The sequence below is a fragment of the Mustelus asterias genome, unplaced genomic scaffold (assembly GCF_964213995.1).
Source record: "Mustelus asterias unplaced genomic scaffold, sMusAst1.hap1.1 HAP1_SCAFFOLD_124, whole genome shotgun sequence".
In the NCBI taxonomy this organism is placed as follows: domain Eukaryota; kingdom Metazoa; phylum Chordata; class Chondrichthyes; order Carcharhiniformes; family Triakidae; genus Mustelus; species Mustelus asterias.
The window spans coordinates 153,708-177,836 of NW_027590162.1; the positions used below are offsets into that span (position 1 = coordinate 153,708).

The 24,129-nt window shown below is 46.6% G+C and overlaps 1 long non-coding RNA gene across 2 annotated transcripts; it reads left to right on the plus strand.

Annotated features, from left to right (window-relative positions):
* Nucleotides 1-972: 972 nt before the first annotated feature.
* Nucleotides 973-21,318, plus strand: LOC144484724 (uncharacterized). 2 transcript variants are annotated; one of them, XR_013496108.1, is made up of 3 exons: nucleotides 973-1,116; nucleotides 1,687-1,847; nucleotides 20,717-21,318. It is a non-coding gene; the product is annotated as an uncharacterized LOC144484724 (long non-coding RNA). The 2 variants fall into 2 exon arrangements; XR_013496109.1 differs by lacking the exon at nucleotides 973-1,116 and adding an exon at nucleotides 1,191-1,573.
* The last annotated feature ends 2,811 nt before the right edge of the window (nucleotides 21,319-24,129 follow it).

Sequence of the window (24,129 nt, forward strand, 5' to 3'; positions counted from 1 at the left end):
TTAATATTCTTATCCGTGTTTCCAAAACCCTCCATGTCCTCAGCTCTTCCTCCCTTTCATCACCTCCAGCCTAACAATCCTCTGAGATATCTGAGCTCCTCTGATTCTGCCCTCGTGAGCATCCCTGATTTGGTTCACTCCGTAAGAAGTCTCACAACACCAGGTTAAAGTCCAACAGGTTTATTTGGTAGCAAATACCATAAGCTTCGTCAGATCTGACGAAGGAGCAGTGCTCTGAAAGATTATGGTATTTGCTATCAAATAAACCTGTTGGACTTTAACCTGGTGTTGTAAGACTGCTTACTGTGTTCACCCCAGTCCAACGCCGGCATCTCCACCTCTTGGTTCACTCCACCAGTGATGGTCGCACTTTCAGCTCTCTGGGTCGCAGCTCTGGAATTCCCTCTCTAAACGCCGCTGCTTCTTGCTTGCCTTCCACCCAGTTCTTTTTTGTCACCTGTTCCCTTCATTTATTTCCTCCTTCCTTTCCCGCGGGGTTCAGCTTTTGCATCCTCTGACTTTCCGCAGTCCTTTTGCCGCTTTAACTGCCATCAAATAATTATAATTGGACAACCATAATTCTGTGAGCGGTTCCACTTTAAGGATTATTTCGGCCACAAGTTCTTTGATTTCTCATTGGTTTCAGCTCCGGATCGAATTGAATGACGCAATGACGCTGGGTTGGGAGTGACGCTGCACGAGTCGCGCACGAGCGGCACATTCCGATTGGACACTGCGTTACGATTGGGTCGAGAAGATGTCCATCACATTAGGGGCGTGTGTTGTTAGCAACGCGGTCTGTGATTGGGTACAATTGGAGCGTCATTTTCAATGGTCTCGAACCTCTGACTATGGAGCTCACGGATTGGATAATGCAGCTGTCACTCAGTGGGCGCAGAGCGGCCATTGGATAACCGCGATGCGTCACTTTCCGATTGGTTTTCCCAGCTGCCGGTCACAGGCCCATCAGACACCGCGCGGAGCGGCAGCAAATGTCCCGCGAGTGGCTTCAGTCCCCGGGCCCGGATCCTGAGCCCGCGGCGGAGCTCCGGATGGGGGAAGGGTTTCGGCAGCGGGAATCCCGTCCTGCCCGGCTGTGAATAGGGCGGCACCGTGGTTAGGGACCCGAGTTCGATTACGGTTTGGGTCACTGACTATGCGGAGTCTGCACGTTCTCCCCGTGGGTTTCCTCCGGTTTCCTCCCACAGTTCAAAGATGTGTGGGTTCGGTGGATTGGCCGTGCTAAATTGCCCCTGAGTGTCTGGGAGACCAGCTCGGGTAAATGCATGGGGTTATGGAGATAGGACCTGGGTGGGATTGTGGTTGGTGCAGACTCGATGGGCCGAATGACTGCCTTCGACACTGTAGGATTTTAGAAATCCGCAGCTCAGGGTTTCCAATGACAGCTTCCTGTGTAAACATGTCACGCTGCAGTTCCCCAGTCTCAGCAGTGGCGGCACTGCAAACTCCCTGGAGTCAGGCCAATCAGCACAGAGACTGGGATCTTCCTGTGCTCTATGTGTGGGGCTCAGTGCCATTCCGGGTTAGAGCAACTCACTTTGCAGAGGCCACGGTTAGATCCTGGGATCATCCTGTGCTCTGTTTTGGGGGTGGGGCTTGGTTCCTCTGACTGAATCTCCCTTCTTGTTTGGTTCTAATTAACGCCTCTCTCTCTCTTATCGTCAGTCTGGGTGTTCCTGACTGAGCAGAATGGCCTGATCTCACCACACACATTGAGATGGAGGAGCTGCCGCTTGAGGTGCAGATGATTGAGAACTCCAGCCTTCTCTACACTTGTTTACTGAGGCCCAGCCCTTCATCCATCATTAGTTTTCCCAGGATGTCAGGTACATTAACATCTTCATCTGCTGTGCACACTGACCTGACAGTGGGAAGGTATTGGAGCAGGATAGTGCAGTCAACCATGTCAAAGGTGTGGACAGGTTGAGAAGGATAAGGAGGGATAGTTTAGCTGGGTAAGACTGCATTTACCCTGTTCTGATCTTTTCTTTCTGGCGATATGCAAAATATCACCTGCAATGATTTCCTGCCACTGCCACCCTTAATCAATGTCACGACTGATGTCTTTGAAACCAGGCCTCTAGAGGAGTCTGTGACCTGAACGCAGCAGCTTCGACTACTCGGCCGTCCTGACACAGACTATTTATTTCACTCCTCTGCCACTTTATGGTTCCCCACTTTTAATTCCCAGTCTCAATCTCTCAGGAGCTTATGTTCACTTTAGCCTCTCTCTTTAAATATATAACCCTTGTTATATATTTAAAGAAACTCTTTCTGATTCTTTTTATATTACTTGTTCATTTACGTTTGTCATTCATCTTCTCCCACGTTAGTATTTTTTTGGTCATCATTTGTTGGTTTTAGAAACTTCCCCAATGCTCTGTCTTATCACGAATATATGAAACATCCTATGTTCTTCTTTCAGTTTAATGCAATCTTAACTTCCTCGGTTAACCATGGTTGATTTATTCCCTTTCAGAATCCTTGTTCATCACTGGTATATATCTTTGTTGTGAGTCAAAAACTATTTTCATAACGTATGTCATTGCTGAGCGATCGTCTTTTCTGCTAATCATCTTTTGCAGTCCAGCCAACTCTGTTCTCATTCTTTTGTAATTACCCATATTTAAGTTGAGCACAGTTGCTTCTGACGCAAGTTTGCACTCCAGAACTGAATGCTGAACTCCACCATGTTAAGGTCACTGTTTCCCAGCGGAGCTTTTACTCTGACTCTTTATGAAAGCTGTCTCATTATACATTACAATCTTTCAAACTGGCCTGGTTTCTGCTTGGATCCACAAAATATTCTTCATGGAAACTGTGCCGAATGCACTCTGAATTCTTCCTCATGGCTACCTCTGCAAACTTGATTGTCCGAATCCACAGGAAGATTAAAGTCAGCCATGATTAATATACTGCCTTTTCCTTCATATCCTCGTTATCTCCTGATTCATTCCCCACCCTACAGTATATCTACTGCCAGGGGCCGACAGACTACTCCCACCAGTATCTTCCCCTTGTTATTTTTTCCTTCACCCTTATGGATTCTACGTTTTCTGACCCAAGATCATTTCTTGCTGTTGTCCTTATTCCATCTCCTATTAACAAAGCTCCCCCAACACACTTTCCTTCCTGCCTGTCCTTAAACAGAGTCACATACCTCTGAATATATTGTCACCAGCTTTGATCTCCTTGTAATCTCTGTCATGGCAAGAAGATTTTAGCTCATTTTGTGTCATTTGTTTATTGGTTCACTGTACATTTTGTGCCAAATTACAACTTTCATTTACATAAAGTGCCATTAATTTTGCCCTTTTCCCATTTTTCTTCCCTTTGCCTCTATTTTCAGCTATTTTCTTTTGCTGTATGTACACAGTGTCCCTTCCTGTCACACTCTGGGCATCATTACCAAAAGAGCTGTCTTGCAATGCTGCCATATCTTCTTGCTTAGTTAGCCTACATATCCCTCCCCAGAACCACCACACCATTCCCCTTGCCCCTTTTTGATTAAAGCTCTTTCCACTTACCTAATTATGCAGTTTGCAAGAACACTGGCCCCAGCATGGTTCAGATGTAGGCCGTCCCAACTGTACAGCTCCCCCTTTCCCCAGTATTGAAACCAGTGCCCACGAACCGAAACCCACTTCTCCCACATCAGTCTTTCCACCACGAAATCATCTCTCTAATTTGATGTATCCTTTGTCAATTTGCATAAGGTGCAGGCAATTATCCAGTGATTATAACTTCGGAGGTTCTGTTGTTTAATTTAGTGCCAAGCTCCTCAAACTCTCCATGCAGAACCTCTTCCCTCATTCTACCTGAATGATTGGTTGCCATGTGGACCACGGCAAAGGGACTTTCCTCCTCCCACTGCAAGTTCCTCTCCAGCCAGGAGCAGTTGTCCTGAATCCTGCCACCCATCCCAGGCAGGCAACACAGCCACTTGGATTCTCGCTCCTTGCTGCAGAGAACAATGTCACTTCCCCTCACTATAGTGTCCACTCATTCTAATGTGCTTCCCTCACTTGAATGGCATCCTGTACCACAGTGCCAAGGTCAGTCAGCTCATTCACCCTGCAGCCCCCACTCTCATCCAAAGCTGAAAGATGCTCAAAGTTATTGGACAGTTGCAGAGGCTACCATAGTTGCCCTCTGAGTCCCCTTATCTGCCTCAGCTGCAGTCACTCCCTCCTGTCCCTGACCACTTTTCAAACCTGAAGATTCTATCACTACCTGTCAGGATCCATCCCTTGCCAATTTAGTTTAAATCCATCCCAACAGCACGAACAAAGCTCCCCGTGAGGATGGTGGTCCCATTCCTGTTCAGATGTAATCTGTCCAACTTGTACAGGTCCCAGCTCAGCCAGAGATGGTCCCAATGCCCCAAGAATCTAAAACCCTCCCTGCTATATAATCTCTCCAGCCATGCAGTCATCTGCTCCACCTATTCTCATTAATGTATTTCCCCTGAAGGTGCTGACTCTGACTGGGTTCAGTTCTACACTCACTGGTCCCTCTCGCTCCTCCCCTGAAGGTGATGTCTCTGGGTGGATTCATAGAAACATAGAAAAACTACAGCACAAAACAGGCCCTTCGGCCCCACAAGTTGTGCCGAACATATCCCTACCTTTTAGGCCTATCTATAACCCTCCATCCTATTAAGTCCCATGTACTCATCCAGGAGTCTCTTAAAAGACCCTATTGAGTTTGCCTCCACCACCACTGACGGCAGCCGATTCCACTCGCCCACCACCCTCTGTGTGAAAAACTTCCCCCGAACATTTCCCCTGTACCTTAACCTGTGTCCTCTCGTAGCAGCCATTTCCACCCTGGGAAAAAGCCTCTGAGAGTCCACCCGATCTGTGCCTCTCAACATCTTATATACCTCTGTTAGGTCTCCTCTCATCCTACGTCTCTCCAAGGAGAAAAGACCGAGCTCCCTCAGCCTATCCTCATAAGGCATGCCACTCAATCCAGGCAACATCCTTGTAAATCTCCTCTGCACCCTTTCGATCTTTTCCACATCCTTCCTGCAATGAGGCGACCTGAACTGAGCACAGTACTCCAAGAGGGTCTTATATAGCTGCATCATTAACCCCGGACTCCTAAACTCAATCCCCCAATTGATAAAGGCCAGCACACCATACGCCTTCTTAACCACCTCCTCCACCTGCGGGGCTGATTTTAGAGCCCTATGGACCCGGACCCCAAGGTCCTTCTGATCCTCTACAGTACTAAGAGTCTTTCCCTTTATATTGTACTCCTTCATCCCATTTGACCTGCCAAAATGGACCACTACGCATTTATCTGGGTTGAAGTCAATCTGCCACTTGTCCGCCCAGTCTTGCATCCTATCAATGTCCCTCTGTAACTTCTGACATCTCTCCAGACTATCCACAACCCCACCAACCTTCGTGTCGTCGGCAAACTTACCAACCCATCCCTCCACTTCCTCATCCAGGTCATTTATGAAAATGACAAACAGCAAGGGTCCCAGAACTGATCCCTGGGGCACACCACTGGTGACCGACCTCCATTTAGAAAAAGACCCATCTATACACACTCTCTGCCTCCTTTGGGCAAGCCAGTTCTGGATCCACAGGGCAGCAGCCCCTTGGATGCCATGCCCCCTCACTTTTTCTAGAAGCCTTGCATGGGGGACCTTATCGAACGCCTTGCTAAAATCCATATAAACCACATCTGCCGCTTTCCCTTCGTCAATGTGTTTAGTCACATTTTTGAAGAACTCCACCAGGCTCGTAAGGCACGATCTGCCTTTGACAAAGCCATGCTGAGTAGTCTTGAGCATACTAAACCTCTCTAAATGCTCATAAATCTTGTCCCTCAGGATCTTCTCCATCAGCTTACCGACCACTGAGGTTAGAATCACCGGTCAGTAATTTCCTGGGCTATCCCTATTCCTCTTCTTGAAAATAGGAACCACATCCGCAATCCTCCGGCACCTCTCCCGTCTCCATCGACGACGCAAAGATCATCGCCAAAGGCTCTGCAATCTCTTCCCTCGTCTCCCACAGTAACCTGGGCTACATCCCATCCGGACCCGGCGACTTAACTATCTTGATGCCATTCAAAGATTCCAGCACAACCTTAGATCATAGATCATAGAATCTTTTTGTTAAAGCCCACATACTCAATCTTTTCAGTCCACCGCAAGCCCGCAGTACATCCACCCAGGTCCGTCTCCTCTGTGAAAACCGATGCAAAATACTCAGGAAGCACCTCCCCCATTTCTACTGGTTCCGTACAGATTTTCCCACCTTCACCATTTATAGGCCCTATTCCTTCACGTCTCATCCTTTTACTCTTCACATATTTATAGAGAACGCCTTAGGGTTTTCCTTAATCCTACCTGCCAAGGCCTTCTCGTGACCCCTTCTGGCTCTCCTAATTTCCTTCTTTAGTCCCTTCCTACAAGCCATATACTCTTCTAAATCCCTATCTTCGCCAAGCTCTCTGAATCTTTTGTACGCTTTCCTTTTCTTCTCGACTCGGTCCCGCATAGCTTTCGTGCACCACGGTTCCTTTAACCTACAAACTCCTCCCTGTCTGCTCAGAACGTTGTCCTGTAGAACTCTAGACAGACATTCCTTGAAAAACTGCCACCTCTCTTCAGTACATTTCCCCGAGAATACCTCCTTTCAATTTACTCCACGTATTTGCTGCCTTATGTCTTCATATTCCCCCTTACTCCATATAAACGCTTTCCTAGCTTGCCTGATCCTCTCTTTTTCCAATGCAAGCATAAAGGAGATAGAGTTATAATCGCTATCCCCAAGATGCTCTCCCACTGAGAGATCTGACACCTGTCCAGGTTCATTGGTCAGTATCAGATCAAGTACAGCCTCTCCTCTTGTCGGATTGTCCACATGCTGTGTCAGGAAACCCTCCTGAACACACCTAACGAACTCTTCCCCATTCAATCCCCTTACCCTCAGGATATTCCAATGTATGTTTGGGAAATTAAAGTCTCCCATCACAACAACTCTGCTATTGTTGCAACTCTCCAGGATCTGTTTCCCTGTCGGGCTCCTCCACCTCCCTGTTACAATTGGGCGGCCTATAGAAAACTCCCAGCAAAGTGATCGACCCCGTCCCACTCCGAACCTCCACCCACAGAGACTCTGTAGACAATCCCTCCACAGCATACACCTTCTCTGCAGCTGTGACACTATCCCTGATCAGCAGTGCCACTCCACCCCCTCTCTTGCCTCCCTCCCTGTCCTTCCTGAAACATCTGAATCCCGGCACCTGGAGTATCCAGTCCTGTCCCCGAGACATCCAAGTCTCCGTAATGGCCCTCCACATCACACTTCCAGGCATCGATCCACGCTCTGAGCTCATCCCCTTTATTCACTATACTCCTGGCATTAAAGTGAACACATCTCAATCCTTTGGTCTGAGCTCTCCCCTTCTCTATCCCCCGTCCATCCTCCCTCTTGCACCGTCTATAACCCTTCTCTGTTTGCGAGCTAACTTCCCCGCTCCCAGTCACCTTGTCTCAATCCTCTCCCCCCAACCTATCTAGTTTAAACTCTCCCCAGTAGCCTTAGCCAACCTTCCCACCAGGATATTGGTCCCCCTGGGATTCAAGTGCCACCCGTTTTGTGTGTACAGGTCACACCTGCCCCTAAAGAGGTCCCAATGGTCCAGGAACCTGAATCCCTGCCCCCTGCACCAGTCCCTCAGCCACACATTCATCCTCCACCTCACTCCATTCCTGCCCTCACCTTCCTGTGGCACAGGCAGCAATCCTGAGATTACTACCTTTGCTTTCCTCCTTCTCAGCTGTCTCCCTAATTCCCTATACTCTCTTTTCATGACCCCCTTCCCCCTTCCTTCCCACATCAGCGGTACCAACATGTACCGCTACCTCTGGCTCCTCTCCCTTCCCCCTCAGGATTTCTGGGAGTCGACCAGCGACATCCTGGATCCCGGCCCCAGGAGGCAAACCACCATCCGAGACTCCCGCCTGCCTCCGCAAAAATGCCTGTCTGACCCCCTTACTGTTGAGTCCCCGATTAACACTGCCTTCATCCTCTTTTCCTTAGCCCTCTGAGTTACAGGGCCGGACTCCACTCCGAAGACACGGCCACTGCTGCTTCCCCCAGGCGGGCTGTCCCCCCCAGCAGTACTCAGACAGGAGTACTTGTTGTGTAGGGGCACATCCACTGGGGTGCTCTCAATCATCCGAGCTTTACCCTTCCTGGCCCTCACCCACTTGCCCTCCACCCGTGGCCCTGGTGTGACCACCTGATGATAGCTCTTGTCTATCACCTCCTCATTCTCCCTTAACAGCCTAAGATCCTTGAGCTGCAGTTCCAGCTCCTTAACACAGTCCCTCAGGAACCACAGCTCGACACACCCCTCACAGATGTGGATGTCCGGGAGGCCAGGTGCCTCCAGGACCTCCCAAATCCGACACTGGGAACAACGCACTGGCTTCACACTCATATTTGACCCTTTATACCAAAGTACACAGAAAAGTAAATAAGAATTAAAACTCACCCCTGCTCGCCCTGTCCCCCGAAGCCCTGTGAGCCAAAGCGCTTATAGCTCACACTCTGCTTCCCAATCACTCCCCTGCCCGCTCCCGACGCTGCCCGCTGCATACTGCAGCCTACCTTTTGTACTTTGCGCGCTTAAAAAACCCTTCCCAGACTCCTTAGCAGCCCACTTCCGATTTTCAGTTTAAAATTAAGAAAAATAGTACTCAAAATAAAGGCCAAAAAACACACTAACTAACAAAATAAATAATTAAATAAATCTCTCACCAGCACTCCTGCCACAAATCACTCCCTCTCTGCTTGCTCCAGTGGAACAATGAGCAAAAGAAACCCTACTGGGCTCGTCCGGGATTTGAACCCGGGACTTCTCGCGTTTTAATGCTCGTTCCACAAATTCTGGTTCCTTTCTCTCACACATAGAAAAATGTTGCCTGGTCTTGAGGGTGTTGACTCTGAGGAGAGGTTGAATAAATGCGGATTGTTTTGACTGAAAAGACAGAGGCTGAGGGGAGACCTTATAGAGGTGTACAAAATTGTGAGAGGCACAGACAGGGTGGATAATCAAAGGCTTTCTCCCAGGGTGGAAGTGTCAATTACAAGGGGCACATGTTCAAGGTGGGAGGGGGAAAGTTTAAGGGAGATGTGTGGGGGAGAATTTTCATGCGGAGTGGTGGATGCCTGGAACATGCTGCCACAGGAGGTGGTGGAAGCAGGCACATGAACAACATGTAAGAGACATCTGGATTGGTCCATGAATAGGGAGGGAACAGAGAGATACGGACTAAGTCAGGTTTTTTAAGTCTAGTTCGGGCATCATTTCGGTCCAGGCTTGGAGGGCCGAAGGGTCTGTTCTTGCGCTGCACTTTTCTTTGTTTTCTTTAAACAGTGAATAGAAGCAAGAGTCGGCCATTCGGCCCATTGAGCCTGCTCTACCATTCACTATGATCATCGCTGATCAAATTCTCTTTCCTGATCCCACCTTCCACCCATATCCATTAATCCCTTTAGCCCCAAGAGCTACATTTAATTCCTTCTTGACATCACACATTTTGGCCTCAACTATTTTCTGCATTCGCGATTTCCACAGATTCACCACTCTCTGGTGGAGAAATTTCTCCTCACCTCGGTCTTAAAAATTTACCCTTTATCCTTACACAAAGGATATCGGTAACATTCTTCCTGAATCTACCCTTTCTCGTCCTGTTAGAATTTTATAAGTTCCTATGAGACCCCTCTCAATCTTCTAAACTCCAGTGAACATAATCCTAACTAACTTCATCTTTCTTCATATGACACTTGCCATCCCAGGAAGCAACCTGGGGAACCTTCGCTGCACTCCCCCTGTAGCAAGGACATCCTTCCTCAGATAAGGACACCAAAACTGCACACAATACTCCAGGTGTGGCCTCATCATTGCCCTATACAACTGCAGTAAAACATCCCTCTTCTTCGACACAAATCCCCTCCCTCTCAAGGCCAACGTAACATTTGCCGTCTTTTTGTCTCTGTACCTATGCACTTACTTTCAGGGACTGAACAAAGAAGAGTACAGCACAGGAACAGGCCCTCTCACCCACCAAGTCTGTGCCGACGCAGATGCCTCTTGTAATGACTTCAATCAGGCCATTGAGGTTGGCCGATTGGAGAATGAACTCCCTGAATAAGGATCCAATTGATGGGCCAATCAGTGAGTCTTTGCCTTGTACTTAACTGGGAGTGTCAATTCCTCTAACACCCCTGGAGGTAGACTGCTAACTGTAAGCACTCGGTGTACTGCTGTTAGAGGTGTAAATAAGGGCATTTTGATGAAGGAACTTCTGCCTCCGCAGACTTATTACACCTCTCTAATCTAATATTTTCTTGCCTCGATGTGGTCCATATCCCTCTGTTCCCTGCTGATTCATGTATCTATCCAGATGCCTCTTGAACGTTGTTACAGAATCTGCTTCCACTACTTCCTCTGACAGCACGTTCCGGGCATTCACCACTCTCTGTCTGAAAAACTTGCTCCTTACATCTCTTTTAAACTTTCCTTCTCACCTTTGTCTCGAGTTATTGACCGCTCGACCCTGGGAAAAAGACTCTGACAATCCACTCTATCCAACCCTGTCATAATCTTGTAAACCTCTCTCAGGTCCCCCCTCGTCCTCTGATGCTCCAAAGAAAACAATCCACGTTTGTTCAACCTTCTTCATAGTCTGTATCCTCCAAACCAGGCAACATCCTGGAAAATCTCTTCTGCACCCTTTCCAATGTATCAACATTCTTCTGGAAGTGTGGCGACCAGAATTGTACACAATACTCCAAATGTGGCCTAACCAAAGTCTTATGCATTAAGACTTGATTGTACTGACTGATGCACAAGGACACCGAGGTCTCGCTGAGTATCCACCTTCATCAATTTACACCCATTCAAATAATAATCTGCCTTCCTATTTTTGCTACTGAAGTGAATAATGAAGTGGTCACCGCATATTTATCCACATTATACTACATCTGCCATGCAGATGCCCACGCACTCAGCCTGTCCAAATCGCGCTGAAGGATCTCTGCATGCTGCTCACAGCTCACCCTCCCACCCAATATTGTATCATCTACATATTTGGAGATAATACATTTAGTTCCCACGTCCAAATCATTAATATATAATATGAACAGTTGGGGTCCTAGCGCTGATCCCTGCGGTCCTCCACTAATCACTGCCTTCCAATTGGAAAAAGACCCATTTATGCCATGTTTTTACTTCCTGTCTGTTAATCAGCTTTCTATCCATCTCAAGACGCTACCCACAATCCCATGTACTTTACCTTTACATAGTAGAGGGGCGGCACAATGGTTACTACTGCTGTCTCACAGCGCCAAGGACCCAGGTTCGATTCCCGGCTTGGGTCACTGTCTGTGTGGAGTCTGCACGTTCCCTCCGTGTCTGTGTGTGTTTCCTCTGGGTACTCCAGTTCCTCCCACAGTCTGAAAGACGTGCTGGTTCGGTGCATTGGTCATGCTAAATTCTCCCTCAGTCTACCTGAACAGCCGCCGGAGTATGGCGACGAGGGGATTTTCACAATAACTTCATTGCAGTGTTAATGTAAACCTACTAACAAACAAACTGTAACCTTTAACAATTAAAAACATTAGGAGCGACCCTGTCGAAAATCTTCTGAAATTCTAAAGAAACAACATCCACCGGTTCTTCCTGGTCAACTCAACCAGTTACATCCTCGAAGAATTCCAGTAGTTTTATCAAGCATGATTTCCCTTTTGTAAATCCATGCTGACTTTATCTGATCATAACACTGCTTTCCAAACGCTTGGTAATGGGCTTGAGCAGCTGCCCTACGACTGACGTTCGGCTGACTGGTCATTGGTTCCCTCTTTCCTCTCTACCTCTGTTTTTGAATACAGGGTTTAGATTAGTTACCTCTCTATCCCTTGAAGGTGCTGACTCTGGCTGGGTTCTGTTCTGCACTCACTGGTTCCTCTCTCCTGAAGGTGCTGTCTCTGGTTGGGTTCAGTTCTACACTCACTGGTTCCTCTCTCCTGAAGGTGCTGACTCTGGCTGGGTTCTGTTCTGCACTCACTGGTTCCTCTCTACTGAAGGTGCTGTCTCTGGTTGGGTTCTGTTCAGACACTGGAAATCTGCAATAAAAGCAGAAAAGAAAGCTCAGCCGATTGGGCAGCATCTGTTTCGAGAGAGAAACAGAGTTAGTTTTTCAGGTTTGTGACCTTTCATCAGAACTTGAAAACAGAAACTGGGAAGAGGAGTCGGCCATTCAACCCTTCGTGTCTGTTCCATCATTCAATGTGATCATGGCTGATCCTCTATCTCAATTCCATATTCTGTTTTTCCCAATACCCCTTGATGCCATTAAAATCTAAAAACAATCTCGCTCTCCTTCTTGAACCGATGCAGTGACTTGGTCTCCACAGCTTCTTTGGCCGAGAATTCCATAGGTTCACCACCCTCTGAGTGAAGAAATTTCCCCTCATCTCATTCCTAAATGGTGTTCCCCGTATCCTAAGACTGAGCCCCCTTGTTCAACATTCAAAGAAAATTACTGCACAGGAACAGGCCCTTCAGCCCTCCAAGCCTGCACCGACCATGCTGCCCGACTGAACTAAAACCCCCTACCCTTCCGGGACCATATCCCTCTATTCCCATCCTATTCATGTAGTTGTCAAGACGCCCCTTAAAAGTCACGACCGTATCCACTTCCACTACCTCCCCTGGCAACGAGTTCCAGGCACCCACTACTCTGTGTAAAAAATCTGCCTCGTACATCTTCTTTAAACCTTGCCCCTGGCACCTTCAACCTGTGCCCCCTAGTAATTGACTCTTCCACCCTGGGAAAAAGCTTCTGACTATCCACTCTGTCCATGCCTCTCATTATCTGGTAGACATCTATCAGGTCGCCACTCAACCTCCGTTGCTCCAGTGAGAACAAACCAAGTTTCTCCAACCTCTCCTCATAGCTAATGCCCTCCATACCAAGCAACATCCTGGTAAATCTTTTCTGTACCCTCTCCAAAGCCTCTACATCCTTCTGGTAATGTGGCGACCAGAATTGAACACTATATTCCAAGCGCGGCCTAACTCAGGTTCTATAAAGCTGCAACATTGCTTGCCAATTTTTAAACTCAATGCCCCGGCCGATGAAGGCAAGCATGCCGTATGCCTCCTTGACTACCTTCTCCACCTGCATTGCCACTTTCAGTGACCTGTATGCCTGTACACCCAGATCTCTTTGCCTATCAGTACTCTGAAGTGTTCTGCCATTTACTGTATATTTCCTAACTGTATTAGACCTTCCAAAATGCATTACCTCACATTTATCCGGATTAAACTCCATCTGCCATCTCTCTGCCCAAGTCTCCAACTGATCTACATCCTGCTGAATCCTCTGATGATCCTCATCGCTATCCGGAAATCCACCAACCTTTGTGTCGTCTGCAAACGTACAAATCAAACCAGTTACATTTTCCTCCAAATCATTTATATATATTACAAACAGCAACAGTCCCAGCACTGATCCTTGAGGAACGCCACTTGTCACAGCCCTCCATTCAGAAACACACCATTCCACTGCTACCCTCTGTTTTCTGTGACCAAGCCAGTTTTGTATCCACGTAGCCAGCTCACATCTGATCCCATGCAACTTCACCTTCTGCACCAGTCTGCCATGAGGGACCTTGTCAAAGGCCTTGCTGAAGTCCATGTATACAACATCCACTGCCCTACCCTGATCAATCATCTTTGTTACTTCCTCGAAAAACTCGATCAAGTTCGTGAGACACAACCTCCCCTTCACAAAACCATGCTGCCTCTCACTAATACGTCCACTTATTTCCAAGTGGGAGTAAATCCTGTCTCGAAGAATCCTCTCCAATAATTTCCCTACCACTGATGTCAGGCTCACCGGCCTGTAATTACCTGGATTATTCTTGCTACACTTCTAAAATAAAGGAACAACCTTGGCTGTTCTCCAATCCTCTGGGACCTCCCCTGTAAGAGTTTTAACAGCACCAGGTTAAAGTCCAACAGGTTTATTTGGTAGCAAATACCATTAGCTTTCGGAGCACTGCTTCTTTGTCAGATGGAGTGGAAATCTGCTCTCAAACAAATGGAAATCCATTTTGAGAGCACTGTTTGAGAGCAGATTTCCACTCCATCCGACAAAGGAGCAGCGCTCTGAAAGCTAATGGTATTTGCAACCAAATAAACCTGTTGGACTTTCACCTGGTGTTGTTAAAACTCTTACTGTGTTTACCCCAGTCCAACGCCGGCATCTCCACATCATGACGTCCCCTGTAGCCAGTGAGGATACAAAGATTTCCCTCAAGTACCCAGCAATTTCCTCCCTTGCCTCTCTCAGTATTCTGGGGTATATCCCATCAGGCCCTAGGGACTTGTCTACCTTAATGTTTCTCAAGAACCTGAATACTTCCTCCTTTTTGATATCAACATGGCTCAAACTATCGACACATCCTTTCCCAGACTCATCATCCACCAAGTCCTTATCTTTGGTGAATACTGACGCAACGTACTCATTGAATACCTCACCCATTTGCTCTGGCTCCACGCATAGATTCCCTCCCTTGTCCTTGAGTGGGCCCACCCTCTCCCTGGCTACCTTCTTGCTCTTTACATATGTATAAAAAGCCTTGGGATTTTCCTTAATCCTGCTGGCCAATGCTATTACGTGACCCCTTTTAGCCCTCCTTACTCCTTGCTTCAGTTTCTTTCTACTTTCCTTGTATTCCACACTTGCTTCGTGTGTTCCCGGCCTCCTAGCTTTGACAAATGCTTCCTTTTTCTCTTTGACTAGGCTCACAATATCTCTCGTTATCCAAGGTTCCCAAAACTTGCCATACTTATCCTTCATCCTTACAGGAATGTGCCGGTCCTGAATCCCTATCAACTTACATTTGAAAGCCTCCCACATGCCAGATATTGATTTGCCTTCAAACATCTGCCCCCAATCTACATTCTTCAGTTCCTGCCTAATATTGTTGTAATTAGCCTTCCCCCAATTTAGCACCTTAACTTGAGGACTACACTTATCTTTATCCATCAGTACCTTAAAGCTGACTGAATTGTGGTCACTGTTCCCGAACTCCTCCCCTACTGAAACATCAACCACCTGGCTTGGCTCATTCCTCAATACCAGGTCCAGTATGGCCACTTCCCTAGTTGGACTATCGACATATTGTTTCAAGAAGCCCTCCTGGATGCTCCTTACAAACTCTGCCCCATCCACGCACCTAGCATTAAGTGAGTCCCAATCAATATATGGGAAGTTAAAATCTCCCACCACAACAACCCTGTTACTTTTACACCTTTCCAAAATCTGCCGACATCTCTGTTCTTCTATCTCCCGCTGGCGTTGGGTGGCCAATAGTAAACCCCCAACATTATGAATACACCTTTCCTATTCCTGAGCTCTACCCATATTGCCTCGCTGTATGAGCCCTCTGAGGTGACCTCCCGGAGTACAGCTGCGATATTCTCCTCATACTCACCTGATGAACAAAGAACAACACAGCACAGCAACAGACCCTTCGGCCCTCCAAGCCTGCACCGATCATGTGTTCCTAACTAGACCATCCGTTTGTATCCCTCTATTCCCAGTCTGTTCATGTGGCTATCTAGATAAGTCTTAAATGATCCTAGCGTGTCTGCCTCAACCATCTTGCTTGGTAGTGCATTCCAGGCCCCCACCACCCTCTGTGTAAAATATGTCCCCCGCATATCTGTATTAAACCTTGCCCCCCTTGAACTTGTGACCCCTTGTGTTTGTCATTTCTGACCTGGGAAAAAGCTTCCAACTGTTCACCCTATCCATGTCCTTCATAATTTTATAAACTTCTATTAGGTCGCCCCTCAACCTCCGTCTTTCCAGGGAGAACAACCTTAGTTTACTGAATCTCACCTCATAGCTAATACCCTCCATACCAGGCAACATCCTGGTAAACCTTTTCTGCACTCTCTCCAAAGCCTCCACGTCCTTCTGGTAGTGTGGCGACCAGAACTGGACGCAGTATTCCAAATGTGGCCGAAGCAACGTTCTATATAACTGCAACATCATATGCCAACTTTTATACTCTATGCCCCGTCCAATAAAGGCAAGCATGCCATATGCCTTCTTCACCACCTTTTCAACCTGTGCTGCCTCCTTTAAGGATCTGTGGACTTGCACACCCAGATCCCTCTGTGTGTCTATACACCTGATGGTTCTGCCATTTATTGTATAGCTCCCCCCTGCATTAGATCTACCAAAATGCATCATTTAGCATTTATCTGGATAAAGTTCCATCTGCCATTTCTCCGCCCTATTTTCCAGCCTATCTATATCCTGCTGTATTCTCTGGCAATGTTCATCACTATCCGCAACTCCAGCAATCTTTGTGTCGTCTGCAAAGTTCCTAATCAGACCAGCTACATCTTCTTATAAATCATTTATATGTATATCACAAACAGCAGAGGTCCCAGTACAGAGCCCTGTGGAACACCACTAGTCACAAACCTCCAATCAGAAAAAGAACCCCCCACTGCTACCCTCTGTCTTCTATGGCCAAGCCAGTTCTGTACCCATCTCGCTAGTTCACCTTTGATCCTGTGAGATTTAATCTTTTGCACCAGTCTGCCATGAGGGACCTTGTCAAATGCTTTACTAAATTCCATGTAGACGACATCCACGGCCCTTCCCTCGTCAATCATTTTTGTCACCACCTCAAAAAACTCAACCAAATTTGTGAGGCATGCCCTCCCTCGTACAAAACCATGTTGTCTATCGCTAATGCGACTATTCAGTTCTAAATGTGCATAGATCCTATCTCTCAGAATCTTCTCCAACAATTTCCCTACCACGGACATCAAGCTCACTGGCCTATAATTCCCGGGTTATCCTTGCTACCCTTCTTAAATAACGGGACCACATTTGCTATCCTCCAATCCTCTGGGACCTCACCTGTGTCCAATGAAGAAACAAAAATTTCTGTTAGAGGCCCAGCAATTTCACCTCTTGTCTCTCAATAATCTGGGACAGGTGCCATCTGGCCCTGGGGATTTGTCTACCTTTATGCTTCCTAAAACACCTAACACTTCCTCCCTTGTAATTGCGATTTGTTCTAACGGGTCTACACATCCCTCTGAGACACTACCAATCAACATGTCCCTCTTCTTTGTGAATACTGATGCAAAGTATTCATTTAGGATCTCACCTACTTCCTTGGGTTTTGAGCATAATTCCCTTCCTTTGTTCTTGAGAGGTCCGACTCTTTCTCTGACAACCTTCTTGCTCCTAACGTATGTATAAAATGCCTTGGGATTCTCCTTAATGAAGGGGCAGCGCTCCGAACCTAGTGGCTTGTGCTACCAAATAAACCTGTTAGACTTTAACCTGGTGTTGTGGGACTTCTTACTATATTTATCCCAGTCCAACGCCGGCATCTCCACATCATATTCTCCTTAACCAGTAGTGCAACTCCCCCACCCCTTTTACATCCCCCTCTATCCTGCCTGAAACATCTGTATCCTGGAATGTTAAGCTGCCAATCCTGTCCTTCCCTTAACCAAGTCTCTGTAATGGCAACAACATCGTATTTCCTAGTACTAATCCAAGCTCTAAGTTCATCTGCCTTACCTGTAACACTTCTCGCATTGAAACAGATGCACTTCAGTCCACCAGACCCTCTTTGATTATAAACCCCACCCTGCCTGCTGTTTCTCTGGGTCTTACTGGCCCGACTCTCTGGTTCTCCTTCAGCTAATTCACCTTTGCTTTGGTTCCCACCCCCCTGCTAAACTAGTTTAAATCCTCCCATGTGACATTCGCAAACCTCCCGGCCAGAATATTTATGCCCTCCCAGTTTAGATGCAACCCGTCCTTCTTGTACAGGTCCCATCTGCCCCGAAAGAGACTCCAATCGTCCAGATATCTGAAACCCTCCCTCCTGCACCAGCTGTTTAGCCACATGTTGAGCTGCACTATCTTTCTATCCCTAGCCTCACTGGCATGTGGCACAGGGAGTAATCCTGAGATTACAACCCTCGAGATCCTGCTTTTTAACTTTCTACCTAACTCCCTAAACTGCTGCTGCAGGACCTCATCACTCCTCCTACCTATGTCGTTAGTACCAATATGTACCACGACCTCTGGCTGTTCACCCTCTCCCTTCAGAATGCTTTCTGTTTGTTCAGTGACATCCTGAACCCTGGCACCAGGGAGGCAACATACCATCCTGGAGTCTCTTTCACGTCCACAGAAACGCCTATCTACACCCCTAACTATAGAATCCCCTATAACTATTGTTCTAGTGCTCTTTGTCCCTCCCTGCTTAACAACAGAGCCAGCCATGGTGCCACTGCTTTGGCTGCTGCTGCTGTTATTCCCTGATAGCCTATCTCCCCCAACAGTATCCAAAATGGTATACTTGTTAGAGAGGGGGATGACCACAGGGGATTCCTGCACTGACTGCCTGCCCCTTCTGGCGGTCACCCATCCATCTGCCTGCACCTTGGGTGTGACCACGTCTCTAAATCTCCTATCTATGATGCTTTCCGCCTCCTTCCTGCTCCTAAGGGCATCCAACTGCTGCTCCAACCTATCCATGCGGTCTGAAAGGAGCTGCAATTGGGTGCACTTCCTGCAGACATAGTTGTCCGAGATAGAACAAAGAACAATACAGCACAGGAACAGGCCCTTCGGCCCTCCAAGCCCGCGCCGCTCCCCGGTCCAGGATTGAATCCTGAATCCAGGATCCCCGCCCAATTTGAGATGCTGAAAGCCCCGGATCTCCCACATCCCAGAAGTGCAACACTTAACCCCACCAACCGACATTTCGAGTACCAATTAAATTATTTGAGAAAATTTATAAAACTCTTACCTTCACTTTTACCTTCCCACGGTGGCCTTTTGTTTGATTAGAGGAGGGAGCGAGGGAAACACTAATGTGTTTCGGGTTTACCGCTCCTTGACACCAGATCTTCAGCTTCCCACTTCTTGGTAAATGTTGCTGGGCCGACTTCTCCCAGAATGCACCAGTGAAGTCCCTCAGCCGCCTCGACCGGATGCTCTAACTCCTGTTTATCACTGGAGGTGATCTTCCGCTTTCCACTTCTTGGTAAATGTTGCTGGTTCCCCAACCACGGAAAACATCCTTCCTGCATGTAGTCTGTCCAGCCTGTTAGAATTTTATATGTTTTAATCAGATCTCATCTGATCCTTTCCTTTCTGTTTTTCACGCCAAAGTGTATAACTTCACATTTAGCCGCGTTGTGCTGCATCTGCCATGTGTTTGTTCACTCACTCAAGTTGTCCAAATCACCTTGAAGCCTCCTTGCATCCTCCTCACAACTCACAATTCTGCCCAGTTTTGTGTTGTCAGCAAACGTGGAAATGTTACATTTGGTTCCCTCATCCAGGTCGTATATGTGAATACGCGCTGAAAAATGGGATGAGAATAGATCGGTGCTGATGGCCGGTGCATACACGAGGGGCTGAATGGCCTCTTTCTGTGATGCAAAATTCGATGACTCTCTGACCTCTTAAAGAAGTCATTCATTTGGGAACTCCTGAGATAAAGATTGGTTCGATAGAAATAAAGATCTCTTGTATTTTCTCTGGTGTCTTACACTTTGCTCCTTGCTTCCTGACAGGAATCTCCAAACTGGGGGAATTGTGGATCCTGGTGACATCACCCTGTTGGGAATGAAGCTATTGTCACAGAGTCCTGTGTTGTCAATGTACCGACCCGTTACCATAGTTACCCAGTTTCACTGGATGTTGGCAGAATGTTTACCATCGGTTTGGTGGTCGACCTGCCAGCTGTTCATATGGAATACAGATGCTGTGAGTGAGCATTGTCCACCTCCCACTTACAGCAATGACAGTGACAACCTGCATCATTTCCTATTGGGACTAGAGTCATAGAGTGACAGAGATTTACAGCTGGAAACAGGCCCTTCAGCCCAACTCATCCATGCTGCCCAGATTTTGCCATTAAACTAGTCCAGGTGCCTGCGTTTGCCCCATATTCCTCCATACCAATCTTACCCATGTAACTATCTAAATGCTTTTTAAAAGGCAAAATTGTAACCACCTCGACTACTACCTCTGGCAGCTCGTTCCAGACACTCACCACCGTCTGTGCAAAAATTGCCCCTCTGGACCCTTTTGTGTTTCTCCCCTCTCATCTTAAATCTATGCCCTCCACTTTTAAACTCCCCGATCTTTGAGAAAAGACATTGACTTTCGAGCTGATCTATAGCCCTCATTATTTTATAGATCTCTATAAGATAATCCCTAAGCCTCCTGCACTCCAGGGAAAAAGTCCCAGTCTATTCAGCCTCTCATAACTCAAACCATCAAGTCCCGGTAGCATCCTAGTAAATCTTTTTTGCACTCTTTCAAATTTAATAATATTCTTTCTATAATAGGGTGACCAGAACTGCACACGGTATTCCTAGTGTGGCCTTACCAATGTCTTGTGCAACTTCAACATGACATGCGAAATCCTATGTGAGGATAAATGGGCCAATACATTGCATTGCCATTCCGACAGTTGTTTATGAAGTGAAAAAGCCGGTGTTTAATGAAATGCCCCATGTGGAAATCTGCTCGAATATAACAACACTGCAAAATCCTCAATTATTGTTGTTTCTGCTCAACCAGCCCTGGAAGCCCCGATTGGTCTGAAGTTGGAGGTGAAGAGGAGCCAAATCTCAACAACTTGCTGACAAACATCAAAATTCAGCTGCTTTGGAGCAAGGCGATCCTCGAACAGGCCATTCAGAGTAGCCAAGACCCTGGAATGTCACCGCTGCTGGAGAACAGAGATGGAGTGAGCAAGGCCAGATTCTCGAGTGGTCAAAATGGGACCTCATTCATTGATGGAGTCTCCTACTCCAGTTCTCACTCCTTCTGACATTGTTGGATGGTTTGAAGTGGAGGAAATTAGTCAGGATGGAAGTGGTGACGAGATTCACAGTCACTCCGTTATCTTAGAGACCATTTTTAAGGCAATATGTGCAGCGACTCCACTGGGGTGGGTGTCAGATCAGCTCACCAGGTGGAAGGAGACCGAGAGCACAGACGAGGCCATTCAGCCCCAATACTTTCTTAAATGCTCCGTTGTGCAGTTCAAAAACTAGAAGTCTGGGATTCGAGCCACGTTACGCAGGTGACTGGGAAAAGCACCATCGGATTAATCAGACCACTGGCCCATACCGGAAAGACTAAAAGCCCAGCAGAGGGACGTCAACATGTATTTTCACCTTTAATGTTTCTTCTTTACTCTAAATAACTTATTGTGTTTGTATAATTATCATAAATGTTTCACATTAAACAAATACTCAGAATTTTTAGCATTGCTGGAGAAGTGTAACTGGGAACAATGCCCTGTTCATTCAGTTTGGGGAATACTTCCTGACAGAGGAAGACTGGGACATGACAGCTTCTCCCTATCAGCTCCTTCCAATTCCCTCCATAATTCTGAACACCTCTATCAAATCTCCTCTCAATCTTCTCTTCACTAAAGACCCAAATTCTCCAATCTACCGATGTAACTGAACTTCCTCATCCCTGGACTCACGCCCAGAGATTTATTACACCCTCGCTAATGCATTCACACCCTTTCTAAACACTGCTGTCCAGATCAGAGTGCAATACTCCAATTGAGGCCAAACCAGGGTTTGATACAGGTTTCCCACAACTTGCTTCCTCTTGTTCGCTATGCCCCGACGTATAAAGCTCACAATCCCAAATGCCTGAGTAACCACACTCTCAACCTGCCACCTAAACAGCAATTATTAGTGTCACATTTGACCACAGGTCCCTTGTTCCTGCATGTCTTTACAATTGTACCATTTCTTTTCTTTTGTCTCTCCCTTTTCTTCCCACTGAAATAAATCATTTCACACTTCTCTGCTTTAAATTGGTCTTGTTTGGCCAATCCACGAGCTGTCTAAGAAACTGTGAGCTTCAACACTACCTCCTCACTGTTCACAATGCTGTCACATATTATGTAATTACCACAGTTTGAATGTGTGTTCTGTACAGCATTGCCGATGTCTCTAATATGTATCAGGAAGAGCAGAATTCCTAACACCAACTCTCCTGGAATCCCACTTTAACCGACCTCCAATCCAAATAAAAATACTTCCCACTGTGTTTCCTGTCACTGTCAGATTCCTATCCATTTTGCTGCTGTCCCTTTTATTCTATCAGCTCCAAATGTTACCACAAGGTTGCTGTGTGCCCCTTTATTTATAAAATGCTTTTTGCCAGTCCATGTTCACATTAACCACATTACCCTCATCAACCTTTTCTGTTACCCTCATGAAAATCTCGAGCAAGTTAAATATGATTCCCCTTTAATAATTATGTATGTGTTTTCCTTAATTAATGCACATTAGCACAAGTGAGTGTTAATTTTATCTGCAGTTATTGTTTGGAGAATATCCCACATTGCTGAGGTGAAACTGATTGGATTGAGTTGGCTTATCCTCACAGCCTTTTCTGAAAAAGTGTGTTTACCATTTGCAATTCTCCAGTCCTCTGGCACCACACATATAACTAGCAAGTATAGGAAACTTTTGGCCAATGCCTCTGCAATTTCCACCCTATTTCCCTCAGTATCCATGGATCCGTCTCTTCCAGTCACAAGAACACAGGAAATAAGAGCAGACATTGGCCACATGGCTCATCAATAATGTTCCTCCATTCGAGGGCAGCATGATGGCACAGTGGATAGCACTGCTGCCTCACAGCATCAGGGAACTGGGTTCAATTGCAGTCCCAGTTCACTGTGTGGGGTTTGCACATTCTCCCCTTGTCTGTGGGGGTTAGGTTGATTGGCCATGCTAAATTGACTCTTAGTGTCAGGGGATTAGCAGGGTAAATATGTGCGGTGACGGGAATAGGGCTTGATGGGTTGAATGGCCTCATTCTGCACTGTAGGGATTGTATGATTCAATACAATGATGAGTTATGTGTCTTTAGTGCCATACAGTGCGAAGCACAGAGGCACAGCATTAAAACAACAGCAACAGCATCAGACAATACAAAGATAGAAATCATACATATTTCTGACAAGTTTTCCAAAAGTCACTACATTTTCAGTATTCACCATCAAAATCAGGTAAAGCATTTGAAATATCAACAATTCTATGTGGGGAAAACAAATTGTGAATATCGTCGCATGAACCAAATTTCTGCACTTTATACTGATGCCCACCCAAAATACAGTAGATGCGAATAAAGATCTTTTGACGCTTAGGTAATAAGGCCATGTATCAATTTATAATATTGAACTAAACCATAAATCGGCCTTCTCTAAAGATTGCAATTCAAGAATCCTTAATCCTTCATCGGGTATTCCCCTCATGCTTTCCATTTTCCTGGTTACATATCATTGCACTCTCTCTGTCAGCTGAATATCTCTTTGAAAGTGTGGGTTCCAAAGTATGGGTGCAGTCTCCAGATGTGGGCATACCAGCTTCTTATAGAGTTTCAGATCTTGGGTTCAACTCCAGTTTACTCCTCACTCCCTTGATTCCCAAAGAAACCAAAATGTGTCTATCTCAGCCTGAACTGCAATAGAATCCCTCCAGTGCAGATGGAGGCCATTTGGCCCATTGAGTCTGCACCGACTCTGAGACACCATCCCACCCAGAACCTGTCTCAGTCACCCCACATATTTATCCTGCTAATCCCCCTAACTGATACATTTGGGAAACAAAGGGTACCATGTGGCACCTTAACAAGGTACCGCAAGATAGGTTGTTGCATAAGGTTAAATCTCACGGGATCCAGGGTGAGGTATCTTAATGAATACAAAATTGGCTTCTTGACAGAAGCCAGAGGGTGGTTGTAGTGGGTTGTTTTTCAAACTGGAGTCCCGAGGGGTGTGCCTCAGGGATCAGTGCTGGGTCCACTGTTATTTGTCATTTATTTTAATGATTTGGATGAGAATATAGGAGGCATGGTTAGTAAGTGTGCAGATGACACCAAGATTGGTGGCATCGTGGACAGTGAGGAAAGTTATCTCCAATTGTAAAGGGATCTTGATCAATTGGGCCAGTGGG